Below are 23,223 nucleotides of genomic sequence, written 5' to 3'. Positions count from 1 at the left end.
TGCTGTGGATAGAGTTGTTAACATGAACAACATTTTAGAACATTCTCTCTACGCCGAAATAAACGAAGAAGGAACCGAGAAACCTAATTTGTTAGTCGAAATTAACAACCCCACGGAAGAATATTATCACGAGGTTCCAGAGAGTGAAAGAAATAATATAAAAACAGAAAAGTTTGCAATCTATAATCATATTGCAGACGAAATTTACGATTCAGCACGCAGTCAGTCCGGCGGCGACGATTCGTTAGAATCTGATGGCAGGAAAGACGCAAAAGTGGATCCCGGTAGAAGCAAACAAAATTCCGACAATGAACAAATGATGAGTGAAACCGACGCTGAGGAACACGTATATAGTTTGCCAGAATCAAATCTACGACGCAACGAAAAGGAAAATCCAAACTCCCATACTAAACCTGGCCAAGGAACGGGTCATAAACAAAGACACCCCGTGTACACAAAAGTTACTCCTAAATCGCAGCGCAATAAAGATGGTTCTAAATAGTTTAATAATCTAACATAACATCAATATGCCTTATAATAAAGGTAGAGTAATTGTGAAAACTGTGCGACGATGGATTCACAGTGCACCTGTATTATTATTACAAAATATTTTTCTTGGAATTTTCTCTTCTATGTTGATTTGCCTAAACGATATTTTGCCACTAAAATTGTAAAAAGACTTTCTTGTTGTTGCAATGAAAAACATAAGTGCATTGTTTTAATTATTATGAGTTGTACATAAGATTATTTAAGAAATGATCAATTCTGGTTTTCATTGAGGAGCTGAAATAACCAAAAACTGCTGCAGTGTGCAGTCTTGTGGTTTTGCGCCCTCAATGTTGATGAACTATTTTCTGTGAGGGTTAATTGAACACCTGGATTTTGTTTGTGGCGCATTTTTTATGGTAACCTCCCCTACTGTATTTAATGTAATTTAATGATGGTTTGTATAGTAATAACGGCGAAATTAATCCTTTTTACACAACTACAAGTTTTTAAGTAAAAGTGGATATTAGAAATTTTCCCAACTTACCCATTGTAGGCCTAGCATTATGAAGGAACTTAGTCTTGTCTAGATTAGTGGTAGGCCTACGTGCTTACTTATTTTTTCCGGGCCTCAATCGGCCTCTTTCAACCTAGAGGTGCAAGCCTACTTCAGTCTGTAGTCGGCCTAATTATTGAATTCTTTTCATGGTGTAGGCCTACTTCATTCTCAGTACAGCTGATTTGAACTTATTTTCCCAATCATCTTTGTTACCGAAAACTATAGGTTTATTGAAAATATAGCTTGATATCGCAAGGAGGGGAATTGCACTTATGAAATATGAGAATTTTGCTAACCATTTTTTCATGCTTTTGAATGTTTATATTTATATATTTCTTATTTTTATGTGAAATATAAGTAGGCCTACAGTTGTCCAGTCATTTGACTTCTTTATATGTTTTTAAATATGAAAAATGTAGATAGATAAAGTTTGTACAGTAAATAATAATTAACTTGTTGCTAATCTTTCATATTGAGAATGTACTTTGTATAAAGACTTAATTTTAGTGCTTATCTTATTACATCGTTTCGTGTTATAAATTATAGTTTTAATGATAGATAAATAAATGTGATTAGTATTAATTTTGTCTGTTTTGATTGTATGTAGTTTATAATTAATAATAATCATGGAAATCTCTTACTAAGAATCTATTTCCCTAATTAAGAATGCTTTCTTCAGTTAATGTCCTTATTTGTATCTAAGAAGATTGTTTTTCGTCACCCAGTCTCTTTCATCGTCAATTAAAACGAAAGTGAAATTTTATTCCTTGTCACACTTACTGTAAAAGATTGACATTACAAATCACCCATTAAATCAACAGAACAAAGTACAATAAACAAAGGGTCTGTTTCTGCTGCAACTGCTCAAAATACGGTATAAAATACGGTATTTTTTATACCATATTTTTTAGTAGCCCGTTTCTGCTAACAATACTTCTTGGGTGGTCGTGTTAAAATTCATCCTTTTTACCCAAATTGCCATTCAATTTTTTGGTCGATAATTAAAAAAGTTTTACGTCTCACTTTCAAAAGCCTAGCCCTAGATATGTTGTGAGAGTACAGCTATGGCCCGATCTCCCAATATCCGGGCCAAAACATCGTAATGGGGACAAGTAATTCGTTCCCTCCCCGAGTTATTGTCTTTTGCAATGTTGTACTGCTTTTGCAGGCTCTTCAGCTTTGACTTTACTTGCTTTGGAGTCTATTCCGTACTCCTGCTTTATTTTTTTAGAAATGTCTTTATAAAATTAATGTGGTTGTCCCTTTTATTACCTTTTAGTTGGCCGGACATTTTAGCTCCCCCTCCCTCTCCACACAGATTTATATAGTAAATACTGTAACGTCTTCGCTCCACATTTTCACCGAATATATCTATACACGTGTGTAAAATAGCTGACAGCGACAGAAAATAAAAACACGACATTTTAGCTTCCCCTCCCCCTCCCTCCCCACACAGATTTATATAGTAAATATCGTAACGTCTTCGCTCCACATTTTCGCCGAATATATCTATACACGTGTGTAAAATAGCTGACAGTGACAGAAAATAAAAACACGACTATTCAAAAATAGTATATACGGTATTTTCTTGGCAGCAGAAACAGGGCCAAAGTAGAAATGAAAGTAACATTAACTTTAATGTTTCAAAGTATACTATATAATATGGTCATTACGATCACATGAAATGAAAGTAATTTGTTGAAAATATGAATTCTTTAGATCATTATAAACTCAATTAATTACCACTTGAAAGTTAGAGGCCTTTTAATGATCGATAATTATCACCATAAAGATCCAACATTTATAAACATTTCCTTACATGTGACACTGTATTCTTGCAACATGAAATTACCAAATATGGTATTTTATTTATTATGCAAGTTTCCAATCAGGGGAAAAATGGCAAAAGGCTTCCTACTTTCTAGGAGTTTTATGAGATAATCTATATAGTTTTGACAACTCTTGTAACATGACCACAGTGTTAATTAAAGATATAACAGTCAGCCTACCTATGACCAAAGAATTTCAGAAGAATGAGCAATCTGTGATTTTTTCCATAACACTAATGGTTTCCCATAGAGTAAATGTAGGGGAATAACCTGCGTCTTGCAGCCTAACTGAGCTGAATTGCTCACATGTGTGAACAAGACTATACAAGAATGTTCTTCTCCACTAAGGGTTCCTTTGTGTAGAGTGCTGCCACCAAATGCTCATCACAACGACAGGGATTGAATGGACCAGTACACATGAGGTAACCCCTACTCTTCTGAAAGATAAACTGTGTTCTTTAAAGTGCACACAAGCCAGATGTGTACACTAAATTTCCAGTTATAAGTCCTTATCCAAGAAGACTTGTTCTACCACCACCGCATAAAGGCTAAATATATTCACTGTATGCTGTCAGATATTGTAAAAAATCATTCACAAATATTCATACATTTAATATACAATTCATGTGTACATGTCAAAGGCTTCATTGGGATTGCTGCAGTAATGGATTTCATTAAACTATAATTAAACATGACCTTGTCCATATAATTATTCATAGGCCCTACACAAAATCTAAATTTCCTCCTATTAACTCCAATATAATTCATTTTCCCCCTAGATTTAAATGCTGCAGAACTTTCCTACTCTTCCAATAATCACCTCTGTTGACCCCTATGAATTCTTTGTTACTTCTCTAAAAAAAGTAGTGCACATATCTTCTGGCTGACAGCCACGGTTTAACAAATTTAACATTACATGAGACACAAATATATTAATCCTGAAAACTCTTTTGCAATAAACATACTGTTTTGATTTTTCCTATAAAAATGTCTGTCTACTTGCTGTCTGTCAGTTTCCTCCATTACTAGTTATTCCATATAATTAGTGTGGGAAAATTCCCTACCAAATTGAAAAAATATTGTAACTAATAATAAAATTATTACTATATTTATTATACTATATTATTTATTATTACTATGAATTGAAGCAATAATGTGAACCTTTAAATGTATTATATCTTTAATGGGTTTAAAAGGTAAAATTATTTTTGTACTAATTTTGATAGATAATTACATGCCTTTGATTAATTTTGGCAAATACACCACTGTGTGCTACTTATTGGAGCTCTAAAAAAAGTAGTAGCATCTTTTGGACCTGTTGTTTAATTAGACTGAAATTGAGTCATTTACTCTATAGGCCTACTTCAAATGAACCAAAAACGCGGGCATTTTCCGAAGAGGCCTTGTATGTTGAATGAAAAAATTCATTATAGAAGTATAAAAAGGGTAATTTCCATTGAAGTTTATCGTGCAAATTTTCTAAAATTTTGATGCTTTGCTGGTATACATTGTTGAACCATGGAGAATGAATGTATGACTTTTGTGACTTTTTTTAACCCGATTACATAATTAGCAAATATGGTCTAGATTTTTACCATCTAACCTGAATGTCATACCCAAATTAGGTGGTTTCCATAGTGATATGTCACTAGACGCCCAAGTTCATTCATGATTTATTGTTTTCAATTAAAAATTGCAAGCTGGCTGTTGGTCATAATTGGATTTAGGTAGAGCAATTTGCTTTTTAATTACATTCCTAATGTAACAACCTTTAAACTACTAGCCCATGCGGGATTACATTTGGTCCTGTGAGTATATTGTATATCCCAGTGGATCGTAGTAATTCCATTACTAACAGCTTTTCAAATTTGTTCCAGCACAATTTCCTTTTAACGTAATGATACCCATTTAGTGAGGTTGGTGTTATGATAACGTTAACCCGCTGCTGAAGTAGTAGTGGAGCTGTAAGCTTTGTGTATAACATGCTTGCCTTCTAATCCCAAAGTCCAGGGTTCAATCCTGACAAAGTGCCAACTGTTTCTATGCCACCCCCTCAAATAGGATTGATATAGTTTTCCATCATGTAATTTGTGAAATACATGTATGACATTAAAAAAGTATATAAATATACAAATCACAAAACAGTTAGTGTCTTCTCTAACACTACAACTATATCTAATACAGTATGACACAAATTGGCTATGTTTTATGATACATTTATTCTATTTATTATATCTATTTAACCTTCTTTAATTTACAGGAGAATTGTCAAAACAGCAACATAACATTATTTTTGTACTGAAACAACCTAAAGTAATATTGCAAAGTAAGTAGGTTTTTATTTGTTTGAATTCCTATGAAATGTAAACTATTTTCTCCTAAATATTGTCTTTCAGTTCTTTTTGTATCTACTTAACATGTATATTAAAATTTAATGTATAATAGTAATGGATAACTGGATAGCAAATAAAAACTCAAAACTAGATGACACTTCATCTTGATTTTAAATCGGTAGACTATTGGTCGGCATCTTTTGTTCTTTCCACCTATCAGCTGAGTCGTTTGGTACTTGCTATATTTATCATATCAGCTCATTGGATAGAACAGTGATACTTGGCCCATACATAATACGAAACAGTTGTTGATTTAGTTTCATTACGTTTTATGAATAGAAACTTAGAATACATCTCAAATTATTAAATGTATAGAATTATTTATACTGCCCTCTATAATGACAACTATTATGAACTTTCTTTAGAAAATAAATTTTCTTGCTGGGTTTGTAATGCTTCAATAATGTATTTCTTTTACGCCATAAAAAAAGAACATTCTTTAAATAAGCTAGCTTTACGTTTACTCCTGTGACTCATGCTTACATTCTTCTTAACATTCTATGGTATCAAACTAATTTCCCACTACAATGCAATCATCTTATTGCATTGTTCCTTGAAACAATTAGTTTACAAATATTTTATAATTTATGGATATTTGTTTTTTCGGTATATACTAAATAATAATGATTATACTATAATTATAAGGTAATTTAGAGGTGCTCTCTACCAAAAGATCTCATAGAGCTTACAATCGTTTAATTGACAGATTTAACCTGTTTCAATGTAGGCATGTTTTGGTGTATCATATTCATATATAAAAATATAAGTTTTAACGTCATACCGTATTTTATTTATTTATTTCTCAAATTTTATTCAGTATAGTAAATATTTAAAAGTAAGTCATATATTTTAGCTATTTTTATATTTACTTTTTTGCATTTATATATATTTTTGTTATGTGTATTTTAAGGGGGATGTGGATAGAGGTGCTTGTCACTTGTTAATCCCTTTCTTTTCGCTACCTTTTTGTTACGTGCAGTGATAAATAAATAAATAAATAAATAAAGATTCCAAAGGAAAGGTGGATCAGCAGAAAATGCCATGAGAGAAGTGGACTTTACATCTAAACCTTGTTTTTATGATAGTTATAGTAGCTAGTGAACTTATTGAATTAAATATGTCACAGCCATCCAAGTTTATTTAAATATAAAGTTCCTTTTGAATGTCTTGAAAATAGATACTTTTTGACAGGATTTTAACCTTTATATTAAAAACATTAGATTTTCAACATTCTCCCACGTTTTCTTCCTCATTACTCATAACAATTTTACATCAAACACTGCGATGATCTAAATTTTAAGTATCAAGTGCTATCATGTTTGTATTTCCAACATTCTTTTTATGTTGCGTCTCCAACTGTCTGACATTTGAACTTGTTTCTTTTCCCTTTCATCTATTTTGTCTGATATTATCTACTAAACGAGTCTGTTTCTAAAATCATTTGACATTAAATGACGCCAAATGCTTGATATTGAGTCAATGTAAGTCATATGTTTGTATAGTGTTTCAGTTTATGCTTAATCGTGCACCAGGATAGCTTTTTTTTATGAAGAGACTGACAAGAAGGGAGGGGGTGCGGGTTATAGGTATGAATTTTTCAAGTATTTACAACAATTATACATAATAAGTCAGTTATTCTGCATGCCAGTCGACCCAAAATATAATCATTAAATTGAGATAAATATTTTGACTGTTCAGCAGAACGTTGTTAAAGCAAGTATTTAGTCTTTACAGCTAAAACTTTTAGATTAATATTCAAACACATGTCTAATTTGTCCATTAACCCTTCACCTGTACTGCTTGTGGTAGAACAATTGTTGATTACTAATCACTTACTTCCAAGTGCCTTTGATTTACTGAAACCAAAGACAAGTTTGTGCAATGTGAACTATATTTTTATTGAAATTAACATAAAAACACTGTCTGAAGCCGTTGTTAATGACGTGTAGTTAAATGCATCCTGTGTTTGTAGTATAGAAAGACATTTTGTTGACAAAATGCGTATAAAACCTGAGTTTACCACGTATCAGAGTTTAGAATACCATTTTCCTATGTTTTCCAGGACAATTGTAAACAATTGCCTATCTGTGATGTGACCAGAGGTAGTTAGTAAAAACTTTAAAGTAAACAACAATCTTACACAAACCAAACCAAGGGTGTTAGTAATCCATGAGTGCCGCTTACCTGGATAAACCGACAATAACCCGTGCTCTACAGAGGAGGGCTTAGATACAAAAAGTTCCTAAGGATACACCTGGACCACGATGGACTAGTCCGCAACAGGCATCGACTCGATGGCTACTGATTCAAGCCTATCGACCAGCTTGGGGTCCAGTGGCACGACACCAAAGGTTGAGAACCTCTTTGATGCAGGAGCGGGCGTCTGAACATCGTATGCATATTCTACGCCACTGTAAGATAGTACCGTAGGAACGACACGATTGATTAATGCCTGCATCCCCTTGTGCCTCGGATAGGTGCTCGCTCACTAGCAAGGTCATAGTCTTATCGCTATCATACACATCGGCTTCCAGCGATGAACCTGTCCTTCAAAGTACTTCAGAGGCAGCACTGGTACAGCAGGCAAAGATGGGGATGTTATGCGAGGATGCTGAAGGCACAGTCTACCTCGGCAGAGCTAGAACCACTGCTGCGATTTCCTCCAGCATGGTCGGGGACACACCATTGTCCTGCATACTCTACTCGGAGGCGCAGCGGCATGTGCAGACGCGTCCGGATCACCGGCGCTTTAGCTTCTGCCGTGGCCAGGAACTCCTCTTGAACCTACCACCCATGCATACCACAACGGTCGCGGAAAATTTAAGCCTTCAATTGTACACAAACAACTCTGGCTACAGGTGTGGCAATATATGCATCATGGGATGACGATCCCATTTAATCATCACACACTGGCACTTGCATTGCATGCATTCAGACTTTGGCATGGTGGTCTCTCAGCCGAACATAACTGGCGCACAATAAAAAAGAACAATACAACCTGGCTCCTTTGTTGAATTCCCAGTATACAACCTGAAATAAATCCAGAAAGAAAACCAATAAATTCCGTCACTGATCATGTGACAAAGCTCAGATGTTTCAAGACAATGGAAATCACGCTCTACAAGCGACCGTTCTCAATCGGTATGTAGAATATCCAGTCAGGTAATTTTGCTGTTTTTTAACCTTCCTTTCAAAGAAGATTCCGATTTTAAACGAATCAAAACCTGTCTGTTTCTCTCTAGAGATGACACAACGTGGGCATGCACACTTAAACTTAAGTAGAACGTATACAGTATTACAGTAAGCTTCGCTTTCTGTGTGTACTAGGAACTTCTATTCAACTGAATACAACGTATCACGTTAATCTTTGTACGTTGTAACGTCTTCATATTACGAAAAGAAATGATGACGGTGGTATGTTGGAAAGTTCCCACATTTGGCCGTGTTTTCAACATGGAGATTACAGCCTACTATCACGCTACACAACTATTTCTTTATTTGATATTATAAAATTATATTTTGATTTTGAAAAGGTCCTGCTCAATTGATGCAGCTGAGATGAAAATGTGAAAACTGAATGTCTGAATTTACAGTCAGCATTTATTTTCCTTCAATCCATCTATCCACCAAAAAAGGGCGTTTAACAATGAATTAAAAGAGGGATCTCGTCCTAGAAGAGCAATTTTGTGTCGGGCAAGCCTGAAAAATACAATATAAGCATAAAGAACAAGATATAAAAAATAGAAAGCAGATGGAGGACGGTCTCCATGTAATGTAGAGGGAACGAAGAAATGTGTATATGGCATGTTTTGTGTTTGTTGTTATTTACAGTAATTAGATATGATACTTTAAATTCAAAGTCAAGGTTTTGGTTGCAAACAATGTGTTAATTCCGCAACCTCCAAAACAGAACATCCTTCCGAACCCCACCCACAATACTCATGTAAACAACTTTGTATCAACTAAGCCTAGTCTCCTTATTCAGTCAGAATGGCAACATTTATTTTTCACCATGTGTGAACTAATAGATGTTATCATTAAAGGTCAGCTTATTTGTCATACATGATTATATCTTTTTAATGTGATTTATGCCCATTTTTATTACGATTATACCCATGAGTGAATTTTACATTTGAGAAAGCTGATAATGATGCCTATTATCGGGTACATAAAAAAATGTTGTTTTCATTACATCATACTCTGGAGTGGAAAAACTATAAAACGGTTGTCACTGGTGGTCGAAACTTGGTTATAGTTGGTTTTATCAGATATAGAGTGTAACTATAGTTGCCCTATTATACCATTGCTAAAAAACGATATTACTTGGTGTGTTTCTTAACTGCTCAATTAAAGCTAAAATAGATGGTCTATTCAAGTCACCCTGTCACTTATAGCATTGCTAAACAAAGAACGTGTGTGTAGTAATGTCAATGTAGGTCAACATAACATATAAACAATACTCTTGGCAATGTGACATTTTTCATGTTGCTGTGTACCACTACCAGTATTTGATGTAAATAAACAAAACATTGGCATGTTTACAGTACTTTCGAAAATTCTGTTTATAGAACACCTATTAGGCTTCGAATCGGCTATACATTTAAAGTGCGCTAGCTGGTTAGAAGTTTGTCCAGTATAGCAGTGAATTCAGTAGTATATTAAACTATTTCCATGTATAGTTCATATCTAATTTGTACGGGTCTAGGACAAGGTAGTTGTCCTAGAAGGGTGATTGTCCGGCGGATAGTTGTCCTAGAAGGGTGATTGTCCGGGGGGTAGTTGTCCTAGAAGGGTGATTGTCCGGGGGCTAGTTGTCCTAGAAGGGTGATTGGCCTAGAAGGGTGATTGTCCGGGTGGTAATTATCCAGGGGGTAGTTGTCCAGATACGAAGTTGTACATTTGATGATTAAAAAGATGATGAATATATATAATGAAAAATGAAGAAGTGGGATCCGAATAAGTTTGTCACATCAAAGGTTTTCCATGCATATTGTCTGAGTTTATTTATGATTTTCTCAACCTAGGCCTACAACCTTTTTTGATAATTTGATAACTGTATTTCTTAATCCATGTGTTGGAATGGCACTGTAGCATTCCACTGAAGATACAAAGAGAAAACTCTTGGATAAAGTCGTTATGACCCTTTTGCATATCTAGGTTGAGTATGGTAAAGTGCTTTAGTTAATTCATTTTCATAAAAGTCTAATTCTCTACTAATCTTCCACCTGTCTTCATTATTAATCATAATAACTGTAGGCTTTGCTCACTAAAACTCAGTGTCTTTCTAAAGGATTCTATGAACATTACAAATTGCCTACATTTTAAGTATCTTTCAATTAGAACTGTGAAAAATTTCTTTTTCCTGACGTACTTAAAAGCTTATTTTTTTACTAACTGATCATTTTAATGTATAGTCCATTATGTTTCACAATTATACCCTCATTTAGATGATTAAATGTTGTCAAAAGGAAAAGAAACTACGAAGGAATGTACAATGAAGTGAAAGAATCAAAAATATTTAAGAATTAGCAATATTTAGAAAATTTATATAGTTTTAAAAGTTTAATGAAAATGTATCTTATATAAGTTTCCTTTCTTATCTGTTTTAACCTGATAAACCTCACCTTTAATCCTATGGAAGTTGTTTATTATTATTAAGTAGAGTTTGTGTATGGCAAGCATTTACAAAAATTAAAGAATAAAAAATAGGAAGACATGTGAATTATATAAGTTTAAAGTTGTTTCTTATCTGTATTAAAAAAAAATTAACAGAAGAAAAGAATCAAGTGAATGATGATTGTAGGCCCCTATTCACTTTCTATTTGTATAATAAGTGATGAATAATTATTCTACTTGTGTTTACTATTCATTGAATATTTGACTTTCTTAATTTAAATTATGAAATTATTGACAGGTTTGCTTAGTCAATTGACGTCTTAACTCTCAAATAGCTTGTGTTTTAAGTACAAAATGACGTCAAAAGATTATAATCAATTTTTTATTTAAGATTCAGCACCTCATACTTTATTTGTTGAGTCAAGATAAAGTTATTGAAGTGTTGTGTTTATCTGTTAGTTTTATTTTCATATTTATCATAATATAAACTAAATTGTTTTTTTATGAATGTTTTACTTTTATACTACAGCATTTTACCTACTGGATAATGTTGTAAATGAATGCATATTTGAAAAAAAAAATGATTTGTAGTTTGGTGTGCCTAATATTCATTATTATTTATTTATAGCATAAATATTCAAATTTTGTTGGTCAACCTGATTAATATAGTCATTCATTTTGAAAAGACATCAAAAAGGTTTATGTTTAGCGAATAATACCTTTACTTACATATTTTATGTTTATATTGGATGCCCCATTTTGTACATGCACACAAAATAACTTGCTTTAAAACGGCAACATATCATTTTTAGAATGTGCCCCAATTTGCAGCTGAGCAATTTTTCCCTTAAAGTCCTCAACCCAAGTTTATGACCGTTAATATTGCAGGAAAGCAAACTAATCCTAATCTATTATTCACTCAACAATTTGATAGTATTTGCTCATCCATTTATTCCGATATATTGGTCAGTAACATGTCTGATTACTGTAGGAGACAAATTATGCTTCTTTGATCCTCTGGGCTTACCTCTCAACGTGACATGACTTCATTTTCACAAGGCTGAGTGTAAGAAGAGTTAATTGCCTTACTTATTGTCCTATATTTAAACAAGTGAGAAAATAAGAAAAGCGGAAAGCGTTTACAAATAAGGTTAGGAACATTGTGTGATGTAGGACCTTCTAAACTTTGTTGAATGAGGCTTTAGGTATTACGAATTATTATTACTTTTTCATTTCATTGAAATCAATATCCAACAATTTATTAATGCACCTTTTATAGTTACTGTTAACACTTTAGAAGATCATTGTTTAAAAAGAATTGTGTACTACTTATTATTATTCATGATTATGCCTACCTATTGCTATTTGATAGTTCACCTGTTGTTTGAAAATTGTACATCCCCCAAATTTGGAAGGTACTTCTTTAATTTAAAAACTTATATTAAATTAAATTGATAGTTCATTAGAGTCGGCACTCATTTTGATACACTAGTAATTTCTGTGGTCACCTATCATAATCATCGTTAGACTGTCATCATATGATATATATCAGCACCATTGATTGAACTTAATCCAAGACACTGTGACTATAGTCTGTGTGTACACTGCACATCCTTCCTTCATCCATTGCGGCTTGGCTAGGCTCAAATTTTGACATTTCTTCCCACCGTGCTTTATGATTGATGTACTTTATTTCATCCATTAAAAGGAAAATCATGGAGGAAAGTGTATGTGGTTAAGTAAACAGAATGATTGCATTAATCCTGTAACTAAAGCGCTTATGTTAAAATGTGTGGATTCAATCCAAATTGTGTTTGCCAAGTAGTTTTAAAACATATTTTTGTAATTAATGCTTTTACAATGTTATCAAGAAATTTATGCCAATTAATGCTTCCATAATGTCCTGGATGTAATATATTTAATTGCTTATTAATTAACTTTACCTTGATTCTAAATTATCTCTTTTCTAAAAATTTACAAACACAATATTTAGGAAGTGTGTAATTGTGCGTCGATAATCAGAAATACATGTTGTGAGACTTCTTTTGACAAGGATACATAGGAAGAGCATTGAGAATCATGCTTTGGTTCATATGACAGACAGTAATCCTAGTGTTCTTGTTCAAATGTTGATAAATTACTGATGATGACCCAATTTCACCAGCTAATGTCACACCTTCAAAGCATTGTTTCACACATGTGTTTGAAAATGTGCATTAAGGAAAAAATTCAATTCAGTAGTAGGTCTACATATTCTTGCATGTTTTCTGTATAGGTTTAAACATGACCTAAGTTAGAGATATCGCTAAGTACAAAGTCTTCATTAAATGTTAGAAATATCATTAATATAATTATTATGTTTTTACAGACATTATTATTATTACAGTCCTATTATTATTATTAATTTACACAAACCAACAGTGGTGTTGGTAGTCTATGTAATTTAAATGTTTAATTTTCCATTGATTTTTTTGTATCGGAAGAATCTCTGTTAGAAATTAGGTAACTCCTGTCATGTCTTATTTTGGTTTAATAAGTCTGTTATAATATCGTCGATCGTGTTACATCAAAAGAAGCCAATTTTGATTTCAAATTGAAAATTTGAAGTCTTGCATCATTTTACAATGTGCATTTCCATAATTATAATTGTTATTTCCAGTGCCACTAGCATCCTAGCAAGCCCGTAGCCAGAGAGGCCCTTTTCAGACTAGAGATCAGTAGTGAAAGTACATGGTAACTAGGCTAGCTCATGATGATTTGTGCCTGTTTTGTAGGAAAATCACCCTCTGCCATGTCAAAATCTTTGCTTGCCTTTTATAACATAAATATCATATGTCTCGGGTATTTGTTTGTATCTTCTTTAATTGTTAAGGTTATTTGAAATCATGTCATTCCCTGATGATCTTTAAACATAATTCAGAATATACTTTTGTTTATTAAATCACAAACAAAGTGAACACTGCTTTTACTGACCGTTCGGATATACTATAGTGAGAGAAATTTAATTAGTCCAAATGTAAATTGAATTTCAAATTTTCATTTCCTTTCCATTTTCAACATTCTGAAGTTTAAAACATTACATACTGGAAAATCCTAATTTTGTCCAATTTTATTTAAACTTTTAATAAAGCTGAATTTAGCAAAATTGCAAACATTTTGGAATTTATATATGAGATTGAGATATCACTAATTCTCCAGTTTTGCATCTCACTCCTTCTTATACAGATATAGGTGAAAATCTGAACCTAGTCACATAGTAATTCAGTTGTAAAGTGCCTATACAACCATTTGTGCCCCCAGTGAATGAACCATGTCCATGTGTAGTGAGAAAATATGTCCCTTAGTGGGTGGAGGAAATGCAAATTGAGCCTATGCAGTATTCAATTTTCATGTTGAGGTGGGATGGTGTATGATTTAATAATGCAGATGATGATAAATGCTGGAGTGCGTAGGTTTTCTTAAATGCATGCAAAAGTGACTAAAAGCTAAAAACCTTCCCACGCAATGCTTAATTGTTGATAAGTAAATTTTTTTCCAACATTTCTGTGTTTCAGTGCAATGATTTTTCTTCCAAAAATGTGCTGAAAGGAATATGCCCCCAAAGGGAAATCAATCACGAGGTTATTATCAAATTATAAATTGTTATTTATTACTTGGAGTATGCAAGTTATTAATAATTTTAGTATAACAATCTGTACAGATTAATTTGTTGAAATGATTTGCCATTACATCCTGGTTAATTGTATGAGCCTGTAAAATGAAGAATGCCGTACATATTTTACAAATATGAAATCATACAAGGTCCTTCTACTATACATATGTTGCAAGGTGTGGTAAATCATTTATACTTGCAAGAAAATTTTGACATTTTACAATATGTTTTCATATGAGAATTGCAGATTGCCATTAGTATTGTATTATAAGTCATGAATTATTTTTCATCAATACCTTTAAAAAAAATTGTGCGGATTGCGGATCCACCTACGTGCGTTGCTGCTTAATGCCAAGAAAGTTAGGTTTACTTTGAACAGAATTTTTCTGTTAGATATAATACAGTGTTTGGTCATTGATCAAAAGAAGTTTTTAACCCACCACCTTTTACTTCCAATGTCAATTAAACATTAATTTTTAAGTATGTGCTGCTAATACTTTCATAGCATTAAATAGCGATAATGTTGTTTTTATTTGGAAATTTAAAATTTGTCCCCTGTTTCTGCTGCCAACAAAATTGAGGACTTTACTCACACTTTGATAGTTATTTCCTCATTATTGTAAAAACAGAGAGGCATTTTTAATGCGATTATGCATCCAAGGACATACCTTTTAGTACAAGATCTTGAATGAAATTTTAAATTGCATATTTATATATCAATTCATTATGGTTATTGTGTAAAATATATAAATCAATCTAAATGCCTTATAAATGCATTAAGTAACTTCTGCAATATACTGTATCAAGATCAACTATTACAGTCTATATTGTGCCTGCTTACCTGGATAAACCGACAATAGCCCTGTATTTCCCAAGAGGAGGTACAATAATGAAAAGAAGAAAATTAAGCACCCCTATTGGATAATGGCACTGTTTGCGAACCACGTCCCCTCAAGAGGGAGCCATCCCACCTAGTTATAGTGTCATAATTTTTTACGTACCACTGTAGCATAAAGTTAAACAGCCATTATTGTTTGTCATTCATCACATTATAAAGGTGTAAAAGGTATTTATTTTATATTATAACACCAGCTTCAACGTGTAGACTTCTGTTTAAACTAACTGTAAATGGGTTGTTAAGCTGCAGTATTGAATGCAACATTGATAAATTGTTTGGTAGGATGAAATAGGAAAAGGTGTATGATGAAACAGCAAAACAGAGACTATTTATTTTATGAACATTTGGTAAAAAAGAAGGAAACTGTTTGTATGACAAGACAGATCAAGTGCAAGAAAGTTAGGAGAGACAGTGAAGTTGGATATTTACATTGGTATATTAAATATCAATTAAAAGTCTGACTCTTAAATCACATATTAAGTGTATTAGAGTAATAAACAATGAATGAATAGGCTGGTGTGGCTTAAGGTAATCCACAGATTGAAACACCATACATGTGAACATACTCAAAGGTGTTCAACCAACAAATTTGAAACTACCTTAGTAGTATTTCAACCATAGATACCATCAGATACTGCTTTACCGCTTGGAAGCAAAATGATGACGGTGGTATGTTCACATAATGATGGCATAGTTGCGGACTGGTCCATTATGGTGGAGGGGTTCTCTAGAAACTTAACTTATCAAAGCCCCTCCCTCTGAAGAGCACCAGTTTATTCAGGTAAACGGCACTCATAGTTACCAACACTACTTTGTTTAATGTAATTTTCATGTTAGAAGACAATGATGTTCAACTGTAACACTAGGGTAAGAACTAAAACTAGTTAATTTGATATGGAAGCAACTATGTAAACCATCAGACACTTTACCATTAGTTGTATGTATTACACTTTTACCAATCCCCGTGCAATGCTTTTAAAGATTTCAACCACACAATAACTTGCAATGTTACTTAGAACTTAAATTAACAATCTCTGTGGCTTAACATGAATTGTCAAAATAAATGTTAATCATTCACATTAGAAATGGCAGGGAAGATAAACGAGTGTTACTATGCCATCACGGATTGTTTCCATATCCGTTTGTAGGTTGGATTTTGTATTCCCTTGAGAAGTGGCTAAAGAGAAACTGGCGCAGTTCCATTTTTAATATACATTACTTGCTCTAATTTCTTGTCTACAATTGGAAGTGATTGCATTAAATATAAACTGGGTTGAATTTATCAGATGTTATAATATTAGTTCATGATTCCAACTTTTCATTTGGAGGCTTGTTTGGCATACTAATTTATATCTATGCTAAACTTTGAATAATGAAGATATGATGTTTAATTTCATAATAATTTAAGAAAATTGGAAACAGTTGGGAAATTTATATTCAGATCTAATCTGACCCATTTTTCATTCCATGAACATACAATACTACGGTATTTTCCTGTTCATATGTTTTTAATTTGGCTTATGATTTTTTTCTTGGAAATAATAATTAAATTATTTGTAGTTCTATTTATTATGAAACTAAATTCGGCCTACAGAGTTTGCTATTTTGACCATTTTGCTATTGGATTGTGATGAAAGAAATCTTAAAATTTGCTGCCAAACCTTTTGCTTAACATCCACAAGGTACTCTACTTTATTTCCAATCTAATACACAACATCAAAGCTGTCAACTTCATGTTATAAAAAGAATGGTGTTTAATGATAGATTTACTGCATATAAATATCCAAATAAAATGTAGCCTTGAAAATATAACTGTAAAATTATGATAGACATTAGAAAATGTTATCAAAAATTTGTCTTGCAATTGAGATTATAAGTATGATGAACAACTGCTATGATATAATTATATGAATAATTTTAGCCAATTCTATAGCCAGCTGCGATTCTGATCTATGAGGATAATCTTGATTTTCCATGGCATGTAGTATGGAATGATCTAATAATAGTCTAATTCCTAATGGATTGTCATTGAGTGGAAGCTCATTCCTCCATGCTTGATGATTTATTGAAATAAGTAATTTTCTTTGAATAAAACAAGCGAAAATGCTATAGTATTAAGAGTCTATTACATGCCTACTTACCTGGATAAATCAACAATAGCCCTCACGTGTAAGATGAGCTACAAGAAGATAAAAGTAAAACATCCCTCAGCGATAATGGACTAGTATTTGAGAGTTTGAGTGTCTACAATAGTACCGATACTGTATGAAACCTGAAATCTGTCTTAATTATTATAATCAATTTGTTAATTATCTCTGACATCCTGGAAGATCAAGTAGAATATCTTGCTTATTTATTTATATTTCTTTTAATTTATATATATGGCCCTCTACAGATTGACTTGACTTAAACTAATGATCTGGTTATGTTGGCAGTGCATAAATAACATACCAATTCTATGCAATACACCAATATTAATCAGTTAATACTTTTCAGAAATTTTTAATGCTCTGTCTATGACCTTGCCAAATCCATCTATTAATGTGGTTTTAATATCCTGTTGATTTCCATATAGTTGTCAAAAGTTCCGACAATTTGGTGTTACAGTGATGATCCAATATATTCAGTTTGTCTGTACTGTCAGAGATGAATTGTTTATAAAGGACTTGCACTGAATCGGAAATGTTTTTAAAAAATACATTCTTGAAGTGAAATCAGTGTATAAGTATTATACGACTAACGATAGAAAATTACCATCACCATTTGTCAGAAGACATGGTGTCTCTACATAAGTCCTTTATCTGCTTTTGTCAAGTATCATGTATTTACATAACTAAATTAATAGATCTTGTGGGTGGGGGGTGATTCAAGATTGATCATATGTTATGACATGGATAGTTTAAAATGGATTATCAATTATGTGTGCACCAATGTTGATATCCATGATATAAATTTGGATGGACTTGAGTTAAAAAAATGCCCTAAGCTATGGAAGTGAAAAGATTTATAGTATCTGGCAAGTTCCTATTTACTGTGATTTAAATATTTTTACTGCAGCATGCTGATCATGAGTTTTTAAGTATTAACTGCTAGTGTTTTATCGATTAATTAAGCTTTTTATGAGTACTTGTCTCGCCTGTAAATGTTATTCATCAGAAAGTTAATTTAATACAATCTGAATTTATAATGGGCAAACTGATTTTAAAGAATATCAAATCATATTTTTAATTTAAATGCATGTCTTAATCGTTTTTGGGATTTTGGGAGGCGAACCAGTTAATTGGATTGTTAGATGGATGTTGTAATAGGTTTATTCAAGTGTGCCAACAGACAGAATTTTTGGGTTATCCTGGAAAATATCTAAATATAATGTATTTCTCGGTAATGTCAGTCATTAATGTCATCACTTTGTATGTATATTTTATAATAATTTTCCAAATAAATTCAAATCAAAAGTTCATATTAGATATACCATAATATTTGAATATTGTCCTGTTTCAAGTTAAATACAGTATTCCATTTTTTTTATTTTCAGCTTTTAGAAATTATGTAAATCTGCAAATATTTTAAAATGTATACATTGAGAAAACAATTTCATTTCTCCATTTCAAGACAGTATGAATTATAGGAAAGACTATGCAATCTGTCAAGGCAAAATTGAAATATGATTGAAATTCTTCCATGTGTACAGAAACACATTAACACTCCCTGCGTATATTATACTAGGCCTACATGTAAACCATGGGTTAATTTCAGTTTAGTTCAATAAAATCTATGGATTATTATGTAGGTTTACAATCTTTAGTGGATGGTTTTCTGGTGGTCTGATTGTTTCTAAATCTGGTTTGCATCAATGAAAATGCCATTTTAAGCTTATGAATAATCCAGCTCTGATTAATTATTAATAAATCATTTTGATTTTCCATGGTACACATCATAAGTACAAACTGTATGTAGTATGTATTTGTTTTTTTTTTAAAGAAAAATAATATTGTTTTTTTTAACAGGCCTAAGTGCTTGGGAACGGTAGAGGCAACAAATAATTTTTTGGAGATTAATAACAATCTGACTGAGATTGAAACTTGTCTATTCCTTTAGACTAGGTATATTTTAAGTAGTTTAATGGTCCATGTTTCAAATCCTGATATATTCTGGATTTATTCTCATAGCAAAAACAACTTCACTGTTGAGTGTATTGTGAAAACCAAAAAACATTTTTTTTAAAAATATTATAAAGCTCATTATTTTTGCATCTTTTAATTTATTATTATATTTTGTTCTTAATTAGATAATTCAGACTTTTAAAAGTGAAATATTGATAACCTAAAAGATAATGAAACCGTTTCATAATACTGTAAAGCTGTATACTATCAAAATATAGGTCTGGTTTTTGTAGCAAACTGTTCCCAAATACCCTGTGCACAGATAAATTAATGAATCCATTAGGATCTGCAAAATAACATTTTGTATAGAGTGTCTTCCGTTTGCAATGGCGCTACATACTCATTAGCAATGGAGGAAAGTAAGTAGAAGGGATTTCTAAATATGGCGGTCATCTTTTCTAACTTATACAAATAAAATATGCTTATACAATATTTATTACTACCTGTAAAGCTCTGTCTACACTATCAAACGTTATGTGACCAAAAAATGTGATGTGCCCATATATGGATATGATGATGTCATATCACTACCATATTTAAGCGTATCATAACCATATTTGCGCACATCACAAAAAAATAGTGTAGACAGAGCTTTGGAGTATTGTAATCAATTTGCTGAGTAACAAGAAAACAATGAGTGCCGTAATTCGTCATCATCGTGAGTTCTGTTATTCGTCATCATCATTCATAACGGAAACATTACCTGTCGTAGTATGTTCTTTCGTATTCCTATGCTACATCAACTTGCTGAGTAATAAGAACAATGAGTTATTCGTCATCATCATTTATAACAAACTCTGTCAATCGTAACTGACTATAAAAACATTTAATCATGGTATGTCACTTTATACTAAATTCAAACTTTTACATGAGTAATATTAATAAGTCACATTTTAACAGCATCATTGTCTTTTTTGAACATTTAACAATTAAAATTGTGGACAGATTGAATTTGAAAAGTGCTAAACCTGATTCCACTGTCTTTATAGTTTTTACAGTTTTACCAACTGTTTTTGAATGTAATTTATATTCATTCCATCTTATACTATATGCCCCAAAGATGCTTTAGTATCCTAGTATCTACAAACGATATGGAATGGATGGAAATGTTGTACTTAAGAACAGGTCACGATCATGGAAATTTTGCAATTTGTACTATAATGAGTGTTTTTGTATCAGCTTTCTGATTTCACACTGGCTACGGTAATGTGCGCGTCTATTAACCCGTTTGTGATTACTCTAGGGTGTGATTTGCGTGATGTCATGAAGCCCATTATATTTTCTAAATTGTATCGCTGTTTGCTTGGTTGATTGCATTGTTTTGTTACAGCATATCTGATTGTTATGGTGGCCTATAAGTTATCATTGACACCATATTGTGTACACAATCATAAGTTGTCATTTCTTGTTAAAATACATGTACCAAAATACATCCATTGTTGCATTTTTATATTGCATCTATACTGATCATCCTGCTGCTTTTAGTTTTGAAATATAAAGTCTTTCTATAAACCAATTTTATGTATTAGGAGGCCTGCTAACAGAAAAAATGTAGCTTATACAAATAAGTCTTATAGGTTATATTTAGTATCTGAATGTAGTAGATATCTTAGCCAGTTAAAAAATAGTACATTTATTTTTTATTAAATTACAACTTACACACGATCATATGAGGTTAAATTTAAAGTATCAACTATCAACTCAATTTGCAATAGACTGTAAAAGCAAAGCAAAATCATGTGACATAAACTACCAACCAGGATCTCTACTATCTTTTGACCAATTACAAGCCACTAATCATTGTGCTTATCTGTTACTTAGAAACTTCCTATAGCAGAGGCCATGGGAGAGTTGTTGCAGTAGATCTTTACTTTCTCAGACAATATTAGATAGTGCTGTGTAAAATCACATGTCAAGATATTCACAGAAAAGCCATGTTAATGTGATTAATATTTACCTTTTAAATAGTCACTGTTAAGTTTCATCTCAAATGCAAATTTAACTTTTCTTTTATATGTCAGGAATAATATTTTCTACATTTAAAGTTGAAAGCCCTTAAAATTGTATTTAAATAGTAAAATTTGTTATTTCAATAAACTGAAACTGAAACTAGAATACTGTACTACATTGTCTTAGTAAATAGTGTAATAGTAAAATTATTTTATATTATAACCCACTATATACATATCCTATGAATGATTTATCTTTGTTTCTCTGCTAGCTACTTGTGTGTGTGTGACATTGCTATGAATTACTGATGACTGGACTAAAAAAAATGCATGTTTAATGGAAAGCCGATGTCCTAACATAGCCTAAACAGTGTCAATTAGAAGGTTCGAATGATGTGTTTAGAGTACTGTATAATGATATACTGTAATTTATAGAAAATAATTTGTATAGTATTATATTGTTTTTTACATTGATGTTATAGTATAGTGGTAAATAATTAAAAATAACATTACTGTTTATGCATAATATGCAAAAACATTTAATAAAATGACATCGATTTTATAAAAATTAAAATTTCATGATTGCTAAAATGTTATTGATATGTCAATATTATTTTAAATTGCAAGTTAAGCAGTTATGCATAGTCAAGATTAGATTTTAAATCTATTGCATATCTAACATTTTTTCATAGTATGCTAGACAGTAAATTAATTTAGTATTATAGATTTACATCAACACTTTTAGAATATGAAATCAATCTAGCTTATATTTTCAAGATTATTCGGTTTTGTTTTACATATTTTGTTAATGGAAAAGTAAGAGGTATATTTGAAACATTATATTTTTTACATTTGTGAACATATTTAAAGACGTCTTGAATTATAAACATGCGTAACTAGTTGTGCAACAATAAAAAGTTTAGGTTAGGGTGTAAACAAATTGATGATGGGTGGCAGGTACAAATTAAGCTGGGCGACCTCATTAAATATGCTAAATATACATACTCAGTGAATATTTAGGCTGGAAACACCTCCCAAATGAGCAGTATTGTATGGCTAGGTTTTTTAAAGTATGCACATTTTGACTATCTTGTTAAAATCTAAATGAAAGAGAAAACCTGACAAGAGTTAAATAATGAAATTCTGTGTCAAATTATTAGCCCGTCGTATCATAAATCATAATGTACGATCAATACGAAGGATAGTTGACAAGTTACAGCATTCCGCATCAACTAATTCCAGACATTCATTACAGAAATACATTCGGTCGATCGTCTGTAGACATTTGCAATAATGATATAATCCAATGAACATTATTCTGCTGCAGTGATTCAAGCTATGATGTAATTGGCTAATTTGAGATATCACTATTTTAAGGGGTTTTAATATATTTTTTATTCAAAGTATAAAGTAGGCAACAGATTTTACTAACTTTGTGATTTCATAATGTAATAGTAATAGGCCTAAGGCGTGTTCTGATATTTGTCACATTCTATTTACCTCAGTTCTCAACAGTTGGCTTGTATTCCAAAACCAGCCTGTAAGTGCCATTTCATATGGCCTGCTAACAGTATACTACTGCTTAAAAATAGTAAACATTTTTAACAAAGGGTTGATGTCCTTAAAATCCAGCTTTCTTCTCATATTAGACAACTCTTTTATTGCTTTTATTCTTATA

General features: G+C 32.0%; 1 protein-coding gene across 2 annotated transcripts in view; it reads left to right on the top strand.

Moving 5' to 3' along the window:
* The first annotated feature begins 5,181 nt into the window (after positions 1 to 5,181).
* The window catches only part of LOC144844811 (adhesion G protein-coupled receptor L2-like), an 82,895-nt gene continuing 64,853 nt past the window's right edge, over positions 5,182 to 23,223 (top strand). Inside the window, exon 1 of one of the 2 annotated variants that reach the window (XM_078701892.1) lies at positions 5,182 to 5,200. The gene's annotated coding sequence lies outside the window, so the exon portion shown is untranslated. Of the gene's footprint in view, positions 5,201 to 6,834; positions 6,854 to 23,223 lie in introns of those variants that run through there. The other variant, XM_078701893.1, reaches the window with a different exon arrangement.

Source organism: Antedon bifida, chromosome 6, assembly GCF_963402885.1.
Source record: "Antedon bifida chromosome 6, ecAntBifi1.1, whole genome shotgun sequence".
NCBI lineage: Eukaryota > Metazoa > Echinodermata > Crinoidea > Comatulida > Antedonidae > Antedon > Antedon bifida.
Note: the sequence above shows the minus strand (reverse complement) of the source record. Positions and strands in the feature narration are given on the sequence as shown.